The sequence below is a fragment of the Amblyomma maculatum genome, chromosome 1 (genome assembly GCF_055883805.1).
Source record: "Amblyomma maculatum isolate TAMU_Amacu chromosome 1, ASM5588380v1, whole genome shotgun sequence".
NCBI classification, from domain to species: Eukaryota; Metazoa; Arthropoda; class Arachnida; order Ixodida; family Ixodidae; genus Amblyomma; species Amblyomma maculatum.
Window position 1 is genome coordinate 211,067,296 of NC_139344.1, and position 16,513 is coordinate 211,083,808.

The 16,513-nt window shown below is 45.7% G+C and overlaps 1 protein-coding gene and 2 pseudogenes across 8 annotated transcripts in view; 2 read left to right on the forward strand and 1 right to left on the reverse strand.

Moving 5' to 3' along the window:
• Nucleotides 1-16,513, reverse strand: part of LOC146205507 (putative phospholipid-transporting ATPase IIB) — a 75,081-nt gene that overhangs the window by 3,662 nt on the left and 54,906 nt on the right. The window lies entirely within an intron of this gene.
• LOC146205508 (uncharacterized) lies at nucleotides 2,471-3,943 on the forward strand (annotated as a pseudogene).
• On the forward strand, nucleotides 4,087-6,760 carry LOC146205509 (uncharacterized; annotated as a pseudogene).

Here is a 16,513-nt window from a genome sequence, read left to right on the forward strand (position 1 = left end):
CCAGACAGCTGGTGGCTGCCCTCAGTATTGCTCGCCAGGTAGGGTTCACATCGACGCTTCCCGCTCAATATGCGCCTCCTTTGTGATGAAAGCAACTGTCGTTTTGGGGTCACTATTGCCAGAACTTCACTTGATGACCACATGCAACTGCCAACGCTTGTGAATGCGCACTCTGTAATCGCCGAAATTGCAGACCCGAACTCAAGCATGCTTGTGCTAGGCCTACTTTTTGAGGAACAAGCCGGCAGTTCAGTGCCGAATGATATTTCTAGTTTAGTTTAGTTTATGAGTTTTAACGTCCTAAAGCGACTCAAGTCATGAGAGACGCCATGGTGCAGGGCTCCAGAAATTTCGACCACCTGGGGTTTTTTAACATGCACTGACATCGCACAACACACGGGCACCTTGCTTTTCGCCTGCACCGAGAAGCGGGGCCGGGATTTGATCCTGCATCCTTGGGCACAGTAATCGAGTGCCCTAACCAGTGCGCCACCCCGGCGGGGCTAATGACATTTCTGGCCACAATCATTGCCGATGAGAAGTGGGAACATATGAAATATAGCTGCTTGTTTTTCTTTTTCTAATATGGTTAAGCTACAGACAAACAGAGCTGTTCAGGCCATTAATTTATCAGGCGTCAAGTTCTCGTTCAGCCTCCGATCTGAACAAAGCAGATATCGGGCGACTGTCCGTTATCAGTTCCGAGGGCGCCACTGGGCAAAACCTAGCACTACAACGATAGGCGACTATTGGTCGGCGGTGTCATCACCGGTCTAATGCGACAGATAAGATCAGTGTGTCGATAAGCTAAGGAACCAAACCACTGTCTATGACAGTGCCTTAATTATGCCAAAGAAAACATACTTTACTATATATATCGTTTTTGTCAGTAATATGTTCATTAAGCACTTCTGCATGAGGGACGACCAGTGCATCAATCATCCACTAGAGAAAAGGAGATGTGTCCTTCGATATTGCAGCCCGCATTGCAGACAACACTCCGCTGTCTATTCTCTTGTGATGTCACACGAGCATTTCAAGATGGCGGTTGATCCTGGAGATGGAGGGGGGGGGGGGGGGGGGGGGACGCCATTCTACTGGGACGGGACGCCATTCTACCCTACGTCATCTTCGCTTATAATGCCGCCGTCCAGGAGACAACCAGGTCGACCCCGTTTAGCCTTGTGTACGGCAGGGAGCCCACGATGACGCTTGACGCAATGCTGCCACACGTGCTGTCACACGTAACCGATGAGGATAACCTGGACGTCGCCGCCTACCTTTAACGTGCAGAGAAAGCCCGAAGGCTCGTCCAAATGTGCATTAAAGATCAGAAATGAACCGACGCCCGGCGTTACAGCTTACGACAACGCGATCCTGAGTACAAGCCGGGAGATCAAGTCTGGGTTTGGACGCCGATTCACCGCCGCGGACTGAGCGAAAAGCTTTTATGCCGATACTTCGGCCCCTACAAGGTGCTTCGCCGACTAGGACAATTGAACTACGAGGTCGTTCCAGACGGCGCAGCAGCATAGCAGCGGCGCCGAGTGCATCCAGAAATTGTGCATGTTGTACGCCTTAAGCCATATTATGCGCGCTAAAGGCTATTCATGTTTGCTTTGCAATGTTTACGTTAATTCATGTCTGTTTATTTTGAAACATAGAGGCAATGTTTTTTTAAGGGGGGGAGTAATGCCGTGAACTAACTGTTTAGATCTTTATTTGTTCCTGTTCGACAGCCGCTGGCATGCAGCCTTATCATTGTTGTTCTGGCGCGTTTATCAATTCTGTATCCGTGTTTGTTCACGCTCGTTGTAGCGATATGACGCGTTATCGTTTTCTTTGTCGCGAACAATGTGCCGAGATCTGTCTCGAAGATTCCGATCACTCGCGCATGTTTCTACAATGTTCCAGGTTGTGTTACTAGCAGTTTGTGACATTATCTAGATTGTTCTGAGCAGCCTTTAAATTAAGCATTGACGAGTGCGACGGGCATTTCTTTGTTCGACGATTGACGAGCACGTTTGTTGCTATCGCCGCGGCAGAGTTGCTTAGTCCTTTTGCTGGTGCAAGTCAGCCCAATAAAGAGTTAATTTCAGTACCATCAAGCCTGTGTCTTCTTTTGGTGTCTACGGCCTTGTCACCACTACGTGACAATATTTATGGTAGTGTGGCCACAGCTCACTACTTTTGGGGCGTACAGCAAGACTGGCAATCGCGACATCGGCAGTCTGTGGTCGACGTGCCGCCCAGATCGTTACTAGACCCTTTCCAGTTCTCAAACTTCGGAATGCTGCCGGACGGTTCTTTGTTGCACTCTGCATGGGGGCACGTGCAACGCAGTTTGCCCGGTAAAGCGCAGTGAACAGCACGTTGCGGGAAGGGTGCCGGCCTTGTCCAGCGGCAACATGCACATGTGAAAACGATGCGCTTGTATCTGCGGATGCCATGCAGTGTTTGCCGGTGAACCATGTCACACTGTTTCATGCCGGGATGTAAAAGCGGCTACGATTCCGTGCAGTCTGTTGAAGAGAAGAGACATTTCTTCAGGCCACCCCACGACACTGAGCAACTTCAGCTATGGGAGCGCACAGTACCAAGGCCGGACAAAAAGCTTTCGAGCTCATGTTCCATTTGCAACATGCACTTGCATGATGAAGCTATTATGAAAGAGTTCGAGCACAACATTTCTGGGGAATTGGCAACGATACCCACGGGACAAATGGACACTGAAAGATGATGCCATGCCTTGCCTCTTCCCAAATTGTCCGAAGTACCTTTCGAAACCAGCATGGAAACACAAAGCTCGTGGAACAAGGTGAGCGTCTGCTCGCAACGGTCGGAGATAGCTGTGTTGAAAACAGCTTCTCCATGAATAATAGCATGTCGCAGGGAAATGTCGAACCTTTCTTTCTCATGCTACCTCGCTTGGCAAAAGGGGGAAAGAAAATTCAAGGTTGGTCTCTTGATGTTGAAGGAACGGCTGTGTTATATAAACTTAGCGTAAAGAACAATACTGCCTGTGTGGAGGCTTCTGTGGCACTGTCAGAAGACCTGAATTTGATCGTCTGTGCAAATGGCCGGATTGTGCAACGCAATGTCAGGCCGGGAAACAAAGTATTGATCTGAAGTCCTCTGATGACTTGAAATGCTTGATCTAGTACATGGAAAAGCTGAAAACTTGTCAGGGATGCCCGGCTAAAAAATACCCAAAAATTTCGTCAACACTGGTAGCAATGAAGGAAGGTGAAGCATGGATGCACAGCGCATGCACTATACTAAGCCTTAATGCTACAAGTCCTCAATGCCGGACCATGCATAAGCTTTTTGCAGCGAGCAAAGCAGCACGAAGATGGCAAAAAAAAAGCAAAAGCCTTGCTTAAACTCTGTGCATCGCAAAGCAATTCATGCAACCAGACAAAGAGAAATGCTGAAAGAAGAGCTTGTTTTAATGAAGAGGAAGTTGAATTTAATCATAGCCAGGCAGCAGCTAGCCTTCAAAACAGCTTTCATGGCAGCCAAATCGATGTCAAAACATGAAAGGCGGAATGATGTCGAGTGGATGATGACATGCCTGCTACTGCAGATCTCAAGCCTGACCTACACTTTGACTGTCGACATGCAGCTGCTGCTACTACTCCAGTCAAAGGCTCGCCTTCACCAAATAATAAAAGGCGTCCCATGTAAGTATGGCTTTCATCAAATTGCACTGAACAGCATCAAGTCCCATTTCTCCGACAAAAGCCACCTAAGATGGCTGGGAGTATTGCTCTTTGACGAGTTCAAGTTAAAGCAGGGCATCTCCTCCTATAGACCTTTGCATTTTGGGCTCCCTGGATGCTGCCATACTGTTTACTGGATAGCCGTGTGCACCCTGCGCAAGCACTGTGGAAGCTGCAGCTAAACTGGTTTCAGACTGCTCAAAGAGAAGGAATTTCGACAACTCTTTCGTCCGATGCAAAGGTCTATAAGGCCTCCTATAAGATGGATGGTTTTGTGGACTATGGTTAAATTACAGCACCAGGCACAAACCAACTTGCCGAACACGCATTGGTGCTGACGTTCGTGCCACTGTTTGAAAATTAGATGCGGCCAGAGGCAAGCTTTGCCACAAAAGGAGCAGCTCCAGGAAAAGTTCTTGTAGAACTTCTAATGAGCACTATCCTGAAAATGCACAAGCACAATGCGTCAGTGCTGGCTGTCGTTAGTAACGGCGCTGGAAATAAAAGATCTATGCAGAGCCAGCTGGAGTGTCAGGCAAACCAGAGGCACCTCATCACTTCATTGAGCATCCATAGGAGCCATCACAAAACATCTATTTCGTATGTGATGTTCCACACATCGTCAAGTGCATATGAAATCACTTCCAGAAGTACACATATGGAATGGTAAAGAAAAAGCATGCACAAACTTTATGTGCAGTTTTACAGTTTGATTTTTTTACTTACAGACAGGCTACCTGCACATCAATTTCCAGCATTATGTGACTCTGTATGAAACAGAGAATGATAGGCCTGTACAGGTTGTGCCGAAGCTGACCAAAGCACATGTTGCCTCTGATAACATAGGTCAAATAAGCGTCAGACTTGCTACACAGATAAATCTTGCTTTCTACAGAGCACGTTGGGTTTGTTTTCTGTACTTATATTCGAAAATATGCAATTTTTTTTCCACAGCTCTTTAGCTGGGAAACATCGATTGGGATATGCAAGTATAGGGAAGCAAAAGTCACTAGCTTGGAAAACTCGCAAGGCCCACAAATCTTCATAAGGATGCTCAATGATGTTTTTTGCGCACTCAACATCAAGCTTCCATCAAGGGGAATAAGGTGCCATTCTGAAGAGATACAGGCCAGAATCTCATCTGGTCTTCCTAGAACCTACACTTGCTAGTATATATGTTGTCACTTGGCTTCATGGTTTAATTCCTTATGCACACAATATCTATTTGTTTATTTTTTTTTCCAGACCACAAAGCAGTTTCTGGAGCTCTTGAATATGACTGAGAAGAATGCAATCGAGAAGGGCACAAAAATATTTGCCTCGCAAATGACAACGGAGCACTTACATGTCACGTTGTCATCATTGCCAGACATTTTCAACTGCCTCTTCGACAAAGGCCCATTTTACATTTTGACCGCCCAGCTTAAGGGGGCACAGGTGTCTTTCGGACCAAAAAGTCGCGAAAAAAATCCCTTTTTAGAAACTGTGATTTTCGAAATCAGCAGCTCTTTATCTGCCAATCTGCTAAATTTTTCATCTCTAAAATCAGTATTTTAGCCATAATGCCAGTTTATATAATCGATGTCGGCCGAATTTGGGCCGGAAACAGCCCCCGAAACAAACATTTTCCGCGAGGCATAGCTCTCATTTTGTGCGTGGCACCGTAGCCATCTTGGTCTCATTCAAAAGAGCCACCTTTCGTCTTGAAATTGCCACCTCCTTTGTTTTCATTCGCCCATCAGTCGCATAAAAAATAGCAAAAAAGAAAACGTGGCATTCGCAATCCCGTTGGCTTTCGGGGGGCGTCTGCTCAGCGCGCCCGAGCCACGGGGAGACGCGACGCCGGCCACGCTTGGTTCCGAACCACGAGGTGCATTCACGGCAAAAGAGAAAAAAACTATTGATTATTCATCTCAAGTGATGCCCTGCAACAGCAGCAAAATGAGTGCTAATTAACATATCGGGAAACTGCTCCCAACATTTCACTCTTTACTCTTCTGGCTATCTAACCATTCCTTAATTTTAAGTTTTTAGCAAACCATTATTTCAAAATTTAGGCCTTAAACAATGAAAGTTGATTATTATCTTGTAAACTAATTGGACTACAGTAGAAAAGGTTGCATATTTGAAATCAGTAAGGCTGTGAATTTTTATTACAATTAACCAAAAAATAATGATATCTCTAAGACTCTTACAATTCACTAAAAAATAATAAAAATATCTCCAAGACCCATGTCCCCCCTTAACCAAGACCTGTTAGAAGTAATAGAATGGCTTTCAGTTTTAATTTCGAAGTACAGATGTTCTGCATTTTTACTATAAGCTTGTGTTTTCTTTTTCAGTGGCACATTAGCCTCGCATGTTCATTTGGAGGTGATGAATCCCATCCTACTGTTAAGAATTTTTCACAGATGAGCTTTTACACACCCATCAAGTCAGCCCTGTGTGGAAGTGTTCAAGACGAACCAAATTCTGTACTTGCAGGTGTGGAAGAACACTGATGACCACTGGAGAGGCCCATCACTCGAACAGAGCTAGCTTGAAAAATGAAACTGAGGCTAGGCTGCTACAAGTTACTTCATTTTCATTGTTCACTCCTGAACAAACAAGTGATAAACACTGCTACTACCGAGGTCCTGTAGAGGAAAATGTTGTATTATTTAACTGGATATGTAATATGTAAAGTTGGCAAGTTCAGCAGCTCCAGCAGTAGGTTTACTTGACTACGTATCGGAGCTTCAAAGAAGAGAGCCCAAGGCATCCCATCAGAAAGACGCTGCATTTTATAAATGAGTGCTGAATGAGTCATTTTCACTTCCACTTCACGAGGCAGCTCTCTGAGGGGACCCATTTAGGAAAGTCCTGGATGAGCTAGACGAATGTAACCTAAGGCGGCTGGGTTGTGATCAGCACAAACCCACATTCATGTGCCAACTCTTATATTTTTCATTGCAATGCGGATGCACTTTTATGTGATGGATGTGAACCGCCACAGCCATCGCGAGCACAAAAGCTTGTCTGTTGTGAAGCTGTGTTGACCAACTGAAGTGTTTGTGCGTCCTTTGTGCCTCGCAATAAATGTGCTTATGCCACTGAGGTAAGAAGTTTATTTGCTTTACTTATTTTTCATTCTCAGTATTAGTGTAGGCAAGCAATGCCAGTCCAGATTGTGATTGTCCTGAAGAGATGCACTGCTAGTGCTTGCTTGTGTTGATTCCACTCTGTTATAGACCAACACCGTGTTTACAAACAAAGGGGGCGCTCGCGGCGTCGCAGCCAACTGGGGGTGAAAAATAGGGTTAGCGCCGATAGGAATACATGGAACGAAAATATTTCTAAGTAGTCTTCTCATTTCACGGGGCACCTGTGATGTCGTTATTCGGTACGAAGCAACTATGAACATCCTAGAACAGATCGTCAAAATATGAAATCTCATTACAGAGGCGAAGTATTTTTACAATACCGCGAAACATGTTGGGGTGCCAGTTGGGAGGGTGACCCGTAGAAATACATGTAAACACGACTTACCGAAACATTTTTGTCATTTCAAAGAGCATCAGAAGTGGTGGCTGGTCGTTAAACGTTGACCAGCGCTTTGAAGAAGTGTGTGATAAGGTATGGTGCGCCATTACGGAGGCAGTCTACTTTTAAAACTCCCCGAATAACCTGTATTATCAATCCAGACACCACCAAAAGGCAAGCTGGGTGTAGCGAATCGCGCAGTTTTGCTTACAGTCTGATATGCTGCCGCATAGGATAAATAAGCTTGATAATACTGTCGCTCCAGTGATACGTGCTAGACAGAATTACATTTAAAAAGCTGTTGTCAAATGCCATACGACAATATGGACAGAACGAGATTCGCGCATTGCAGCAGACGACAGCGCAGCTAGCGATGGCCGCCGCGGCCGCCTCCAGTTCCGGAGCGTCTGCTGGCGACAGCGCCGGTGATACATGGTCGTCTGCAATTGTGCGCGGTCAGTTTATCGTGCTGTGAGCGGTCCTGCAAGTCGTCAGAGTTGCATTACTTGCAAGAGAATGTAGTGTGTCATGCAATATGACGTCGGGGCGTCGTACAAGACGTTCACCAAAAAATGAGAATGGTTCAACGTTGTGGAACCGAGCAAAATGTTGCGGTAAGTTGTGTTTACATGCATTTCTATGGGTCGCTCTCTCAAATAGCACCCCCATACGTTTCGCGGTGTTTTTAAAAATACTTCGCCTCGGTAATAATATTTCATACTTTCACACATCTGTTCTAGGATGTTCATGGTTCCTCTGTGCTAAATAATGACATCATATGTGCCCTGTGAAATGAGAAAACTGCTTTGAAATCTTTCGGTTCCATGTATTCCTATGGGTGCTAACACTACTTTTCACCCCCAGTCGGCCCGAGCTGGCGATAGAAGCACCACCGCATCGTGCTTACGTCGCAGATCGGTGTTAGTCTATAGTCTTTCCTCAATGTCTGAATAGACCCCTAATGCAGAGTAAAAATATGCGTGGCACAATGCAAGTCAAAATTTTAATTGCAAGGCAAGCGATCAGGGCATGACGTTGCACTGCTCAGGTCGCCATCTGATGGTGGAAACGGAAAGGGACCAAGCATCAACAGCCACTGTTGAGAGAGTTTGACAACTGGAAAGGATCTACAGTCAAAACCGGATATATCGAACTCGAAGGGTATTGCGAAGTAGTTCGATTATCGGTAATTCGATATACAGAAATCAGCTGGAGACGCTGCTTGCGATCGTAAAAAATGATACTGTATTCGTCGCGTAATCAACCCATTCGTATAATGAGCCCGCCCTACACTTTTGCCGCCGAGAATTTTTGAAAAAAAAAAAAAATGTTAGTCGTTGGCTCGCCCCTCTGTTTCGGCCACCGCATTCACAGCTCATTTATCGGCAGTATGCCAAGATGCTGCGCAGCGATAACATCCATGGCGTGTTTATCTTCACTATACTTTTGATGCTAGCTCCTGCAGTGGCAGGAAGCGAACTTGGCAGAGTGCCCTTGATGGCTTGATTGCACAACCCTAGGTCGATATATTACGCCGCGCTTGGGCGAGCGGAGTCCATTGCCACAAAATCATTGGAAAGCGTGGTATCTGCAAATGCCGTTTGAAGCGAACAATGCTAAAAGCCAGTGTCATGATCGCAGCTGACCGAGTGCTTTCGCTGCTTCACAGATGCAAGAATGAACAACTCTCGTAAAAAAAAAAACATTGCCGCTTCTTAACGTTCGCAGCCGCCATAGCTTATGCTACGCCGCACATTCAGCACGACAAAAAGGATGAACGACTCACAAAAAAAAAAAAAAAAAAAGAAAAAAAAAAATTGCCGCTCTTTAACGTCTGCAACCGCCATAGCTTACGCTACACCACATGTTCAGCACGACAACACAAGATGCGCATCCCACGTCACCCGGCGCGTGCAGAGGCTTCACAACACACCCTGGAGAAAGCGTGATGAGCTGGCTTGTCAGCACATGCATAGTGCTGCGAACGAAGACAAGGAAAGAGAGAGGAAGGGCAGAGAGAAAGCTCGGCAGAAGAATGGGCACAACCTTGCGCTTTGCTCTATCGCATTGTTTCCCCTCTCCCGAACACCACGGCTGCATTGGATGCATCTGTTTCGTACCAGCCGTCACCAGTACGAAGCCCTCTCATTCCTTCAAGCACATGGCTTGCAAACGTCACGTGCTGGCACGCAGCGAACGATCACCGCAGATGCATGCGCCTTTGGGGAAAGGGCCAGCAAGGGCCAGAAAGGACCCTGCTCTGGACCAGCTGTCGCCGAACGGTTCTCTCTCATTCCGCACGTGGCTTGAAAACGTCATGCGGCAAAAGGCTGAGGGTGGTGCAATTGTCTTTGGGGAAGGCGCATCTTCCAGTGAGTGGTGCAGAGTTCGATATATCGAACGACCGGTGAAATTTGAGTTCGATACATGACGCAGCTTTCTTCTACTTTTACATGGTATTTTCAAGGGGATATTCCGTGAGTTCGCTTTAACCAAATATGAATTATCCGGGTTCGAATCTAGCAACGTTGGCACAGACCCCTCCCTGTGCATATGGTGTGGCTAGCAACTGCGAGACCAATGATGTGTAGGCCGCATAACCCCACAAACTGCTTGAGGTACGCACAGCATGACTGATGATCACAAGATCGACACTGTACGAGCCGCGCACCACCGCAAACTGGACCCTTGGAGTAAAGCGATAACAAGGTATTGCGAAGTCAATGATGTGCGGGCCTTGCACTGCCACAAATTGCTCGTAGTGCGCACAGTGTGACTGATAATTATGACATCAGCGTTGTGACGGCTGCACACCGCAAGCTGCTCCCTGGGCATAAAGTGAAGAGTAGCGATTGCAAAGTCAATGATATTCGAGCCACGCGCTGTTACAAACTGTGTATGGTGTGTACAGCACAATTGACAATCGTGAAGTCGACATGTGGGCAGTACTTGGTGCGGGAGGTTGCGGTATTGCATTGTCATCTGTAGTGATGTGGAAGAGTGCTTGGAAACTCCGAAATTCTGCATACTGTGCACAGTGCACATCAACCTGGGAATTTTATGAATTCGTATCATTCCGAAATTTGTAACAACCAAATTCACATCGCCCGAGATTCCACTGTACTGGCGTAACCTATTCTCTGTAATGGCTTATAATAATAGTGATTAAATTAATGCCACTTGCAAGTATCTGAAACTGCAAGTAAAAATTCAAAGTGACACTGGAACAGCACAAAGGGAGCAATAAAGTAATTCCGAAAAGTTTCTTAGTAATGGTATTGAGTTCAGTCATCTGAGCTGTGAAGAAAGCCACGTTAAGAAACTATTCAAAACAAACATTTTACTGATGTTGGTACTGTATGCAGTTCGGAGAAGTATACTTCATTAAAACCTACAAAAAGAACATGTTCACTAGCCTATTTGTTTTATGCCGGCATAGCTTAATGATTCTTGCAATTTTTTCTTCAGTTTATCAAGCTTAGAAAGTGCACTTGACCCCATTGTACAAGCTTTTGCAACTTAGAGCCCAAAAATTACTTTTGGGCCTCCTCCTCCAGTGATCATGTCACTAAGTTTCAAAACTGTGTTCACTGTACACATCGTGCAGTGAGCAAAAAGAGTGCTGATGATTACAAACAGTCAGTGCCAAAAATGCAATACATCAGTGTTTTGCATTTTAAGAGATCTCTAAAGGTATAAATTCTACAAATGTGACACTTACATGGAAGCCTTGACTCAAACTCAAACATGACTGTTTCACAGTGCAATGATAAGTACAAGCCTGATCAGCTTTAGTGACGTACATATACGAAACTTCAAAATTTGAAGCCACAAAACCAATCATCCGCAGCTCTTAAAATACGATTAAATGCCACCTAATGTGCTACTGATACCTATACAGTAAGATCTTATTATTTCAGAAATCTGGACAATTCAGAACACCGGCACAGCTCAATCCAATGACCATGTAAACCTATAGCATTCAAACGCCTGTAATTCGGATGGGCTCCTCTCGGGAGGCTTTATCAATGTATGACTGGCAAAGGATCTGACCATTAAAATGTATCTTCTGAAGCTTGGCTTGCAAACGAAATAGTACAATGCTGCCTGTGAAACTTTAACTTGCACATAACAGCCAGCCTGATGTTAGTTCCAGATCCAGCTGCAGCAGCAGCGGCAGCAGCTATCCGCTGTGCATTGGCCAGCAAGCTAACCACACAAAGCAACCCTAATGCAGCTGCACAGCATTTCAAATTCTGATTGGCATGCTGGTGGTGTCTCTTTTCCTTTAGAAGGCGCCTCACTCACTTCAGTACCTATGCGCTTTTCTCACTTGCACCCTCATGGTTCTTTCATTCTGCCTATGCATTTAAAATGCGTACACAGCTGTTACCAGCTATAGTATTGTGGATCTCTCACATGTGTGACACCGCCTCCTGTGGGGAGATTCCACTACTACACTCAAACCTCGTTATAACGAAGTCTCATTTTGCGTGGAAATTCGTTCATTATATTCGGTATTCGTTGTAAAAGTACACACAAATTCCCACAAAAAAAATTCTGTTCATAAACCCAAGTAAAGGCTACCCTAAAATGGAAAGCACAGAGCTGAAAAAAAAAAGCATTTTTTTTTTCTTAAGAGCGTGGTATAAGTACGCGAAACCTTACCTTTCATTTTGCACTGCCAAGCAAAAATGAGCACACAAATCGGGATTTAGGCCATGCAGAACTGATTTATTTAAAAAAATGACGTAATCTTCATTTGGTGCCACTTCACACTATTCGATAGAATAAATTTCTCAACGAAATCGACACTGTGCAGCGCTTTCCCAATGTCAGCTGATTTGGCCACAGGTAGGTTCTCAAGGCACCTTCTTAATTTCCTCGCCATATCGGCGGCCTCGGTGCTGCTGAGAGCTCGCTCTTCGCCTTCTTCTTCACTCTCATCACTGCTCGTAGCATCATCTGTAGGAAGCAGCTGATCGACAATTTCTTGGTCGGTCAATTCGGGCGCCACAGCCAAGTTGTCATCAGCAGCAATAAAGTCCTCGAACGTAACATTCGGAACCGCCAGTTGACGCCATGTCGTCTCATCGAAATTGTCCGCTTCACCTTCAGAATCGTGGGCGTCGTTGGGCTCAGTCTCACTGGTGGATGGGGCTAGGCCAGCATCAACAAAGCAATTTCTTATTGTCGACTGTGCCACTTCGTTCCATGCACCGTACAGCATGTCCAGCGTAGTTTTGAGGTTTATGGCCGTTGATATGCCCCTGTCTATGTCAAATACGAGCTGCGTAACCAATCGCTTTCGGTAGCAGCATTTCAGTGAGCGAATGATGCCCCTGTCAATTGTCTAATGGCTGCAGCACTGAGGTCGAGTTTGGCGGCAAAAAAACTAGGCGGACCGCTTCAAGTGGTACAGACACATTATGGGCAGAGCAGTTGTCCAGTATAAAGAGCACTTTCCTGCGCTGCTCTGCCATGTCTTTGTCGAAGGCCTTCAGCCATGCTTCAAAGAGTGACGACGTCATCCACGCCTTTTTGTTTGAGCGATAGTCCGCTTGGACATTCCGGGTGTTGCGCAGGCACCAGGGACGAGCAGATTTACCAATAACAGTTAGCTGCCTTTTATCGGACCCATCCATGTTGACACAAACAACAACGGTGACGCGGTCTTTGCTTTTCTTGTCTCCTCGGCACAGTTCGTTCTTCGCAACGAGTGACCTTTCCGGGAGCAGCTTAAAAAAAAGCGCAGTCTCGTCCACGTTGTAGACATCGCGCATCTCGTAGCCATCCAGTTGCATGCGGAAGCTTTCTGCCCACTTCTCGCAGTTCTCTACATCGACGGCTGCTTCTTCGCCTGACAAGGTGTGGCAAACAATCTGGTGGCGGTCTTTAAATCACTGCAGCCAGCCACTGCTTGCATAGAAGTCATCGTGGCCTAAGACGCAAGCGAGACTTCTTGCCTTCATTTGAAGCACGGCACCAGACACAGGCAGGTTGCGCGCTCTAATGTTCTTGAACCACGCGAACAAGGCATCTTCAACATCCTGGTGGTGACAATACCTGACGCGCTTCCTGTCGTTCTTCACGGCGCCTGCAGAGTGCACGTTTTCTATCTTCTGCCTTGCGCTCAGTATGGTTGACAGAGTGCTAGGCGCAATGCCAAAGTCTGCGGCAATCTCTTTCTTCTTGCGCCCGCTGTCGACCGCCCTGAATATTTTTATCTTTGTTTCAAGAGAAACTGTTTTGCGTTTCGGCGCCGCCATGCTGCAAGACGACGGCACAACCTCGAGGAAAGTGAGCACACGCGCGCGGTGGTTCGATCACGTGCAGGTCACATGCCAGGCAGCCGTTGGTGCTAGATTCACCCGCGGTCCCTAGATGGCGTGGCGTACGAAGTCACGGGTGATTCAAACACATTTTAGGTGGAGGCGACGCGGGCGGTGGTTTGATCACGTGCCGGTCACATGCCAGGCAGCCGTTGATGCTAGATTCATTCGCGGTCCCTAGATGGCGTGGCGTGCGAAAGCGTGGGTGATTCAAACACATTTTAGGTGGAGGCGATTGATAAAACTGAAATTTAGCCTTTTGAAAAATTTTTTTTTGCTTCTTTACGGATTTTGAGTCGTGTGAATACGAAATATGCTTCGTTATAACCAATTTAGTGTCAAATTTTCAGTTTTTCATTTCGTTATACAGATAGAACTCCCATAGAAATAAAGCACAGCCAACCAAACTTTGCTTTTAACTTCGTTATATCCGATAATTCGCTGTATCCGTGTTCGTTATAACGAGGTTCGACTGTACTGTGTTACACAGCTAAAGAAGCTATGGAGGACTTCGCTGTTCTGAAGCAGTTATGCTTCAACTCTCTTAAGAACTGCGCACACAGAGAAGCATCAATGAAAGTGTGTAAAATTGTCGTGGCTATCAGTTTTAATCTCGGAAGCAGATGACCATAGCCCACATTTTCCCCAAATATATTTCCTAAAAGGTCTACGTCCGATGCAGCCATTCGATAATTTGGAACCTTGAAATAATTCAGACTTTTTTCCTTGGTTTCTTCAAACCTAAATTAAGAAGGTTTCATCGCAACACGTTAATCCTACGCAAGACACATCAACACTTTTTGGGAAGAACACGCTGATAACAGGACTCCGAACTAAGAGCACTATAAAAAAGAAATTGCTCCTATAGATGAATGCACGTCAGCGCTGGTATGCGTCCCCTTTTTTCTTGTTTCATCTTTTTGTACTGCTTTACTTTACGATGTTAAATCCCCAACTCGAACGTGCATGACAGATTAGAACACTGAAAAGCATCTATTTTTACCCTAATGAGTGCTGAAAGCAAATTACTACTAACCCATGTCCATGGAAGTACTTCTACAAGAGCTAAGCAATGCATCAGAATAACGGCCTGGGGGGCGAGTTGGTGCATGATGGAATTGAACGGCCTTGTTGTCTGAAAACAGATAAGATACTTTCCACTTTGCTGGGGAGACACCAAGAGACCCTTTCTTACATTCGCTGATTCCTTTGGCCAGCCTGGAATGCGAATGTAAGAAAGGGTCTCTTGATGCATTGACGCACTGCATTGACGCTCCCCAGCAAAGTGGAAAGTATCTTATCTGTTTTCAGACAACAAGGAAAAGGGCTGGCATTTACTCATGAACTACCAGTTAAGGACAGCTTGCAGTTTTTAGATATCAATGTCAAAGTTCTTGAAGGGCGGGTGTGTTGGATGTATTCCCCCCGTGCCAAAAAGGAACTGCTTCCGTACGAATCAGCACACTCTTAAGACTGTAAAAGGGCGATCGCTTCGCTTTGCCTAGAGTCCGCATTACTTAAGTCTTGTGCTCACATGGCTGAGGCTAGTTTCAACAATCAGATCGAAAGACTTCGAATGGCTGGTTTCCCGTGTTCTGTTGTTTGCAGCGTAGCGGAGACCCTCCTACAAAAAATGAAAGGGAAGAAGAAGAAATCCCATGCTAAGCTGGGATCAAGGCGACCACAAGTGGTACCCTATATTCACCGAGTGGCACATAACTTGAAGAAGGTCGCCGGCCGGTACGACGTACCTGTCGTTTTCTCCGCGCCCAAAAAGCTGAGCGGACTGTGCTCAAAAATCGGGCAGAAGAAGAAAGCCCTGTGCGAAAAGAGGCACGGCAAGCATTACTGTTCTTGTGCCGTCGGAGTGGTCTACGAAATCCCACTGACGTGTGGAGGGGTCTATATAGGCCAGACGGGTCGCTGTATTAACGACAGAGCACGGGAGCATGAGAAATCGTTAGAAAACGGAGGCGGGTTAAATTTGTCTACCCATTGCAAAGAATGCAACTGTGAGCCAATGCTTAATGGTATAAGGATTCTGGGCAGGAGTCGCGATCAGGTGGCACGGGAAATTCTTGAAGCCTTTATGATCAAAAAGAAGGGTAGCATTTGTGTTAGCAACTCGTCTGTATCCCTCCGTAGAAATGAAGTTTCATTCCTTGATAATTTTTTGTGACGGCATGCACTGTGCGACTTTAAGCCCGGAATTTTTAACGGCCTTGTGATGTTTAGTTAGGCGGGTTGTTAATTTCGTCGCTCGTTTGATTCTGCATTTGCTACCAGTGCTTTTTGTTGCTGTTGTTTTAGGTTTGACCGCTGTTGTTTCTTTTGTTTTTGACTCTGCTTTTGCTACGATCGTTTTTAGTTGCTTTTAGGTTCCTGACTGTTTTTGCTTCCTTTGTTTGACTCTGCTTTTGCTATGATCGTCTTTTGTTGTTGTTGGCTTAATTTTTTTGACTGCTTTTGCTTCATTTGTTTTGACTCTGCTTTGCTACGATCGTCTTTTGTTGTTGGCTTAGGGTTCTGACTGCTTTTGCTTAACTGTTTTGACTCTGCTTTTGCTACGATTGTTTTATCTTTTATTTTTTATTTGTTAGGGTTCGGGCTGGTCGCTTCTCATGTCTTACTCTGCTGTTTTCGGTCCACACTGCATTTGCTATGAGATATGGCCTGCCTTCCGTTTTAGAAAAATGTTTTTTTTCCCGTTTTTGATAGTTCATCTTCTGAGGTTAGAAATATCTTGTCTGATTTCCTGTTGGTGCTGCTCGGCGTTCACGTGTTGGGTTTGGAGTGGACTGTGGCGATGAGTCTGATGCTTGAGATGGACGTATAAATATGCCACCTTTCCGTTTAATAAATAGTTGGTAGTGTGCGCATGTGGTGTCCCCTTCTTGTCTGTGTCCGTTTCTGTGTTGCGCCGCCGTTCAATTCCAT